The sequence below is a fragment of the Rousettus aegyptiacus genome, unplaced genomic scaffold (assembly GCF_014176215.1).
Source record: "Rousettus aegyptiacus isolate mRouAeg1 unplaced genomic scaffold, mRouAeg1.p scaffold_m13_p_16, whole genome shotgun sequence".
Classification (NCBI taxonomy): Eukaryota; Metazoa; Chordata; class Mammalia; order Chiroptera; family Pteropodidae; genus Rousettus; species Rousettus aegyptiacus.
This window is the reverse complement of record NW_023416291.1, coordinates 41,848,642-41,857,852: the sequence shown is the minus strand read 5'-3', so window position 1 is coordinate 41,857,852 and position 9,211 is coordinate 41,848,642.

Sequence of the window (9,211 nt, the reverse complement as noted above, 5' to 3'; positions counted from 1 at the left end):
AGATGCTGAAATCACTATGTAAAATGCTCAAGAGTCGACATTGTGCAAGCTGGCAGATACCAGGTACTGAAGGATCTTGTTGACTTCAGCACACAGTAAGTGCTCAATAAATGTTAAATGTGCGTGTACATGAGCAGCATGCATTCCAGCAAGCTCTGCACACACACTCTTTCCCGCCTGTGGTCGGCTGCCACTCAAGCCTTTGTTCCAGATGAACCACATGCCGGCATCAAACCCTGCTCGGCCAAGACTTACAGCTGACACGTCTGCCACATATATGGCTGCAGTCAATGGCATCCATATGCGCGCACACTTCATAAACACCCAGATTCAACCCACATGTCAGACACACAGACACACAGCACAAGATCACTAGGCCCCTGGCTGTGTGCACACACATACCATGCTGTAGACGCGCAGTACTGTGGACACACTAGGTACTCCAAGATCGCACGACACAGAATAGCCAGTGCAAAGGACCTGAGGCAGTAGCATACCTGGAGTCTTGTCTGGCAGGGAAAAGTTAGGGAGAGAGAGAGAAGAGGACAAGTTGAGGTGGGTGGCAATGAGGGGTGCTCTAGGTCATGGAGGGCCTTGTGGACCACTGTGGAGGCATTTCCCCTATGTGAAATGAGAGGGGGCTTGTCAGCAGAGGGGATATAACCAACATGACAGTCAGGGGCAATATCTTGAATTAGGGACAGCATTTTGGAGTATTCTAGGCCAAATAATGGGGCTCAGTCCAGAATTGTGGCAAAGGAAGTGTGGGAGGTAGTCCTACCCAGGAGGTACTTTGCAGGTGGAGCCAACAAGAGATATGACAGATGGGATGTGGGGGTGAGGCAGAGCAAGACCGGGGTTCTTGGCCTTACCCTGATTGCCTGCCATACCTGGGATGGGGCACGGACAGGTGGGGAACCTGGAGGGTCCACAAAGATTATGCACACCCTCATCCAATAATAATGACCTGTGGTCTGGAAGACCCTGCAGGCAGGGACACAGCAAGCAGCATCCTGAGGTCTAGCCACCATCTGCCCCACAGCTGGCACAGCTCTCCCAGAGGCAGGGGCCTCGCCACCTGCTCCCCTCCTCTGGACCAGCTGTGGGACTCATGGCCCCATAGCTCAGAGGCCTCCTTGTAAACTCCAGGTGTGACAGAGGAGGAAACTGAGGCCTGAAGGCTAGAAGCTGCCTTGTTTCCTACAGGTTTCCTCATGCTGGGGCCTCATCCATTTATCTGCCCTTCACCACAGAGTGGCCTCGGAGTGAGCTGCAGCACTCCCAGTGCCTCCTTTCGCTTCTCTATAAACTAGACGGATTAACATTTAATAAATATCTAATAAATACTCGCTACCATCACCCTTAGCTCTGCATCCACTTTTCACGAGCCATGACGCCTTGAATGGGTTGATCCAGCTCCTTACACCTCAGGACAGAGCAGAGGCCAGGATGAAAGAAACAATGTATTGTGCTCAGAACAGCTCAGTTAGTAGCCCTAAGTCCATGCCAACTCATGGCACTTCCCCACTCCTACACTCACTCTCCATCCCCCAGCACGGCTTGATTTTTCTCCCTCGCTGACAAGCTCCTTTTATTGAGATGTAATTCCAGTACCATAAAATTCACTATTTTAGAGTGTAGAGTTCAATGGCATTTAGTGCATTCACAATGTCACACAACCATCACCCCTATTTAGTTGCAAAACATTTTCATCACCTCAAAAGGGAACCCCATCCCCATTAGCACTCACACCCCATTCCCCCTCCCCTAGCCCCTGGAAATATGTGTCCTGAGTCTGGCTTTTTCTTTTTTCTCTTTCTTTCTTTCTTTCTTTTTTCTTTCTTTCTTTCTTTCTTTCTTTCTTTCTTTCTTTCTTTCTTTCTTTCTTTCTTTTCTTTCTCTCTCTCTCTCTCTCTCTCTCTCTCTCTCTCTCTCCTTCCTTCCTTCCTTCTCCCCTTCCTTCCTTCCTTCCTTCCTTCCTTCCTTCCTTCCTTCCTTCCTTCCTCCCTTCCTTTCTTTTTTTGACACCTGCAGCCCGGTCTTCCTAGGTGGTCTCACATCCAAGTACTAATAAAGCCCAGCCCTGCTTAGCTTCCGAGATGGGATTGGGCATGTTCAGGGTGGCATGGCCTTAGACTGGTTTATTTTATTCAGCATAATAGTTTCAAGGTTCATCCACGTTGCAGGGTGCATCAGTGCTTCACTCTTTTTTTATGACTAATATTCTATTATATGACTGGACTATATTGTGTTTATTCATTTATCCATTGATGGACACGTGGGTTATTTCTTCTGTTGGCTATCATAAATAGTATATGCTGTGAACATGTGTGCACATGTTAAACATCTGTTTAAACACCTGGTTTCAATTCTCTGGAGATATACGGCAATTTTACAGATGGGGAAACTGAGGCTAAGGGGCTAGGAGTCAGCAGTTGAGAGTGTAATGTAGAAAGAAGTGAGATTTGGGTCTGGTTTAAGTCTGAGTTCTGCCAGACACTCATGTGCGACCTTCGGCTTGGGGGACATCAGAACCCCTGGCTCAAAGAAAGAGGCCCTAGAGGCCCCAATGCAGCACTTGGTCCATATCAGCCATTACATTATTAATAGCGACAATGGCGGCCACGGGGACCCCTCCCCTCGTTCAGAGCCCACTCCCCTTGAGAATCAGTCACTGGGTGCTTTGCTCACCCCAAATGAGGTCCCCTGGGGTTGGCTCACCCCTAGGCAACAGTCCTGGCCCTGCCCAGCTGTGGACTGGCATCTTCTCCCAGTGCCCCAAGAAAGTAGGAGGTCCCAAGAGCCGCCTCTGACTCAGCCACCCACACAGCACACTCCCTAAGGGCCCAGAGCCCAAAGCCCTCACTGTGTGACTATAAGAGCCCCTCACCCTCTCTGTATTTGACCTTCTCCACTGTCCATATCTTGGCCCTTGAGCAGCTGTGGAGGCAGGAGTGGGAGGAAGGAATGCAGAACTAGTGATTCTTTTCTCAGGGACAATTAGCAGGCCATGGTGCATACACTGTGGACATCCATCTGAGTATCTGTCTCAGAGCCTCTATGGAGGAATAGAGGTTAGTTCTTACTGAGGGAAAGATTGAGTTCATTCCCATTCCACAGATGTGAAAAATGAGACCCAGAGAATCTAAGAGTTATTGTCTAGCCAAGAGTCATGATGATTCATTCATGCACCATGTAGTTACCTAACGTGCCTGGTGCTGCCCTGGGCTCTGAGCCAGGAAGAAAACAGAGTCCCTGCTCCTTGTGGAGTTGACATTCCAGGGGGAAGATAGATGGTAAGCAAGAAAAGGAAATGCTTGACATTTCCTCCAAAAGTTCCTCCTGGAGCTACCCTAGCCATTCCACTCCTAAGAATGTGCCCAAGAGAAGTGAAACCAGGAACTGCAAATACCCTACTTCCAAATAAGGTCACATTCTGAGGTTCCAAGTGAATGCGAAATGGAAACACTATTCAACCCACTAAAGGTGTTTATCCAATGGAAAGGAAGACACGGTTTCATCGAAGACGTGAACACAAATGGTTAAACAGCCCCAAATGGGAAACATCCTAAGGGTCCACCAACAGGTCAATGGATAAACAAACAGTGACATAGTCATACAATGGAATACTATGCAGCAAGGAAAAAAAACAAACCAACACTACATGCATCTCACAGGTGGATCTTGCCAATACGGAATGAAAAAAGCAGGTACGAAGAGGAGAGGCTATTCCTTTTGTGTGAAGTTCACAGACAGGCCACACTAATCTATGGTTATGGGTTGGGACAAGGGCCCCTTGGTGTGGATCATCAGGAAAAGAAGGCGTTGACCACAAAAGGGCATGGGGCCTGGGGGTGATGGCAAAGTTCTATATCTTGATTATGAGGCAGCCATTGGGGGTTACATCTGTCAGAATTCACTGAGCACTTAAAACGCTTGAGTTATTGAATGTAAATTTTGCCATATTAAAGCTGCTTTATTTTTTTTTTAATAAAATAAAACAGGTAAGATGGAGCCTAGGTTATATAGATAACCTTGGGGCTACCTCTGGGGGATGACCAACTGGACAGGAGCACTAGGGAGCCCCCAGAGGCTGCAGGTGCTCTGTATTTGAGTCACATTTATGGTTCTGTAGAGTAAAAATGGGTGCATGTTGCTATTTGTAAATTATACCTCAATTAAAAGGAAAGACCCAGAGACTCAGAGTAAGTAATTTGCCTAAGACCCCAACAGAAGAATGTCAGAGCCATCGTACCTTAGAGCTCACCACCACCTCCTGGTCTCATGCTACCTCCCTCCTTTCAATTAACACACACTTATGTCTGACCTGTTACATGCCAGGTGCTGGGCTGCAAGCATGCCAGACAAGATCCCTGCTCTCATGTTCCAGAATATTCTAATGGGAAAGACAAATCTGAGATACACAAACCAATTAATGACCAAGGCCTTTCCTGATGGTGATAACTGCTATGAAGGCAGTAGGCTAAGAGTAACCAAGTGGAAAGGAACTGCTTTGACCAGGAGATTAGGGACAGGTTCTTTGGAGGAGTGATGTCCCAGCTTTAATAAAAGCAGCACACAGAATGTTCTAGAATGTTCCAGGACATTTTAGAACATTGCGGAAGGGTCCAGAATGTTCCAGAACATCTCAGGTGGAAGTAAAGGGTAGGCCCCAAACCCCATGCCAGAAAGAGCCTGAGGAACAGAGATGAAAGACCACAGTGGCTGGGGCGACATGGGCAAGGCTTAGAGCAAAGAGGGAGAGTGTTGACAAAGATATATTGAGAACAGCCTCCTGGAGTGTGGGACACAGCTGTGACTGAGATTGCTCGTGTGTCGCATCTGGCAGAGGGAACATTTATTAAACCAATCATCATACAAGCAAAGAAGCAATAACTTAATTGTCAACATGATAGAGGCCTGAGTTGGGAGTAGTGACTTACAGGGGCCAAGCTGAGCTAGGAAGGCAAAGAGGGACATTCAGACTGAAGGATTGGCCAGTAAGAAAGCAGAAACTTCCAGACAGAGGAAACAACCTATGTGTGGACTCTGAGGATGGAAAAGTGCCAGGAGCCTCTTAGAGCCTGGCAGGATTGGGAACGAAATAGACAGTAGGCAGGCTCACATGACACAGGACCCCTGAAGGCCTCAGCTTCCCTGTTGGGCTCATGCCTGGCTCTGAGTAGGGACCTGGGCAACCCCCAGCTCCGACCTGGCTTCCACCTTCTGCCACACACAGAAAAGAAAGACATGAGTCTCTCTCTATACTTTGTTTCAAGCGTTGATGGAGTGTCACAGGGATACTTTGCTGCCTCCTTCTCTTTCTCAGCAAATTTCCACCCTGGGCCCAGAATTAGGCCTATCACCAAGGAACCATGAATGCTGGTTGCTGTGGCAACCCTGTGCTACTAGGACATATGGGCACTCCTGCTTGTTACTATGACGCCAGCCACCCACCTACCCTCCACCAGGTCTGCATCAGGTGTGGGAGGAAGGCCAAGGGATGGCCAGCGGAGGCAGCTTACCAGATGTTGCACAGAGCTGGGAGGGAAGACAAGAAAACTGAGGCTCAGAGAGCTGTGTTGAGTCAGGTCTCTTCCACAAGGTCGCCTTTGTTGGCCCCCAACCCTGCAACAAGCTCCAGATGGAAGCAAAGGGCCCTTTCTCTCCTGAGACTCCAGAAGGGGCCAGAAGGGCTTTGCTTGGCACTCAGGCCCCTTCCCCAGTGAAGCTTTCAGAAGGGCAGGTGATGTGAGCAGGGATTATTTTTCTCTAAACACATATACATACCCATGCACCTAGGACACCTTTCCTTCTCCCCATATTCTATCCAACCCTCCAAGTCCAAGTCAGCTGCCACCTCTTTCAGGCAGCCATCATTCATCATATGCTTAAAAGGGACTTCTCTGCCTTTTCCACACACCCACAGCGCTCACAGTTTTTACCCTGACCACTTAGTGTTATACATTCCACTTCTACAAGCCATCTACTCTGGGCCAGCCTGAGTTGGTCACCAGGGCTTTAAAACTTAACACACTAGACATACAGCAGCAAACAAACAAAACACTTTACCTTTGGAGTTCAGTCTTGAGAGAGGGGAGAGAGAACAAAGAAATAGTGCTCAGTCACAACTTTTCAGTTCCAAGAAGCCCAATGCAAACTGACATAAGCCAAAAAATCAAGAGGCAGTGTGGGCTTCAGACATAGTTTGATCCAGGCCTTCCAGAGATGCAGTCTCTCTCCATCTGTCTGAAAGGCTCTGTGGTGACACAGGGCCCCTGACAGCTCCAAACTCACATTCTCCCAGCTCAGCAACCCCAGTTAACAGGGCATGTCTCTCTCCCAAGAAATCCCACCAATATCAGAGGAAGCTTGGGTCATGCTGTTCAACTTCCCCTGAGCCACATAAGTTTGGTCAAAGCAAATAAGAGTTCTGTTATGAAGGAAGAAGAGAATGATAAGTGCCAGGTAGATAGATTCCTATCAAGTCCATAATGGCATTCCCAGCAGAAGGAGCGGCTGCTGTAGCAAAGGCTCAGAGGCTGGACCATTGATGTTACTGCAAGAAGCATTGAAGACAGAGCCCATTTTACTGTCAGATCAAAAGGTGGGAGGAACATAACAGGAGAGGTGGCTGCCAAGTTGGTTAGTACTAAAAGCCCTTAAAAGGTAAGCAGAGGGAATTAGGTGGTGTCTGGGGGTAACAGGAAGTCATGGGGTCATCAGGGGAGGGAAATGGTCTGACTCCATGTAGGGAATAGACTTGACAAGGTAAAGCTGCTTCTAGGAGTGTCTCAGGGCAGGAAACAGGCAAACAGGGAAACATCCAAGCAAAAATAATTACCAATCCCCTGCCCCCTTCCCTGTTGCCTGTGAGACCCATGGGAGCTGCCTTCGTGGAGCTTATGAAGTTATGTTATACCAATGTTGAAATAAGTAATTACTAATTATTTATTTAATAATTATCAATTACTTAATAATTAGTGTGGTAAGCACAAGGAGATTGATAGGGAGCTAAGGGAGCTAAACATGGCTATAACAGGGGATGTTAATCCAATCTGGGGTGGCTGGGATGTCTTCTGCTGAGGAGCACTTTTACGTGAAAACTTGGACAGAGCAAGGCTGCAAGGGTGTTCCTGGCAGAGGGAAATGCAAGTGCAAAGGGCCAGGGTTGGAAGGAACAAGGTAGGCTCAAGGAATCCAGAGAGAACTTGTGGAGCTGGAGTATACTGAGTGAGAGGCAGATCCTCTGCAGAAGTGGTCTATGTTAGTAGGGCCAGATTGTGGGAGGGCGTGTTAGTACATGTGGGTGTTTGGGCTTCTCATGGCAGCAGTAAACCCAGGAAGGAGGTGATGTTTGGGATTGGATTTGCATAATATTGGCAGCTCCCCAGCTGCTGTATGGAGCTAAAGGGTGGCTGGAGAAGTAGGAAGCCTGAAGAGAAGGCAGGAGGTGGGAGTAGTTGCTGAGTGAGAGGAGATGGTAGCTTGGACCTCAGTAGCTATCATAGAGATAAAGAGAAGCATGTGGGCTGGAGGTCAAGGAGGCTGGGCCCTACTGATGCGATAAAGTAGAGGGAGGGTGGGGAAAAATCAAGTGTCCGGAACCATTGAGATGGGGAGGTTGGGGGCAGGGCAGGGATGCAGAAGGAACCACCAGTGGCCCCTCCCAGCTGGGCTGAGCAGTTCTGGCAGCCATTTCAAAAGACAATAGGGATGTTGACATAACATTGCTGATGAGCCTAATACCACTGATTTTTACACTTAAAAACTGGTTAAAATGGCAAATTTTATGTGAGATATATGTTATACCATCACACACACAAAAGAGAAAAACTTTAAATGTACACCAACTCAAACTTAAAAAAATGAAAAATACAGTTCTTCAGTCACCTAGACATATTGCAAGGGCTCTATAACACCACGTGGCTGGGCGTGGTGCAGAAAGAATGTTTCTGTCATCACAGAAAGTTCTACTGGGCAGGGCTGGCCTGCCTCCATTTCTCATCTCTATCCAGGTCTCATTTCCTGGCGACATTCCCAGGAGCAGACCTGAAACCCCAAGCTCAGCCCAGAATGAAAACCGGGGGCCTAAGTTGTCTTTATGTTAAGTCCTGATGCTCGTGGCATCAAGCAGGATCCTGGCAGCAGCAGGAGCCACTGAGGATGGATGATTCAGGAGCGTTGTAATGAAGCGGCCCTTTGCAAAGGTGTGTGCAGGGTTGGGTAACTGACATGGGTGGTACAGTGGGGAGCTGTTACCATGCCCAGGCTGAAGGCTCACTTAGTGGAGCTGCGGCCCTGGTTTGGAGGATGCGGGGAGGAATAGCAGGGGAGAAACACCTGACTTTTCACTCCTCCTTTTCACCTGGTCCTGTCTCCCCGCTCTCCCACCACCCTGGCTGACTCTAGAAGAAGGTAAAGGACCCAAGTGGCTCAACCTCCATGGATACAGGGCAAGGTAAATGGTGGAGGATCCAATAACCAGCCCCATTCAGCTACAACTCACCTTCCCCTACCCACTCTCCTATCACCCACAGGCCTCTATCAGGCCCTGGAAACCTCCACCCAATTGACCACCACACCCCTCATCCCAAACTCTCCCTAGGAGAAAAGACACCCGCCCACACACAACTAAGAATCTCTGGTTGCCAGCAATAAAAGCAACTCCAGTCAACTGAACTAACTGGCTGTATCTCAGGGTGTCTACAGAATGAACGGGAAGGATGAAGAGCCATGCCTATGGCCTCCTCGGGGAGGGCTGCTCCTGTCTTGCAAGACTCCTCTGCAATGCAAAGTACAGGAAAAGAATACCAAGGCTGGACTCCTTGGACAGGAAAGGGGAGGGGACCCATGGACAGTGTCCTGAGACTGCCTCCAAAGGGGCAAAGCTCCATCCCCAAAAGAATGGAGGATGGAAGCCAGGTAGCCAAACAATTAACAAATGTCATCTTTAAGATGTGACCTGCCCACTTCATAGGAGAGACACAGGGGCCCAGGAAGGGGCACTGACCCATAGGAACACCCTAGTAATGAGTGCGACGTGAGCTGGGCAACAGAGGTGCTGTCCTTCCAGGTGGCAGCCAGTTCACACCTCTTAAGCCACAAGGAGTTCCCAGGGCTTCCCCCAACTCACAAAGGGCCTGATTGGCAGAGGTCATGGCCATGCTACTAAGGGTCAATGGAAAAACAAACAGAAGCAGACTTGGTC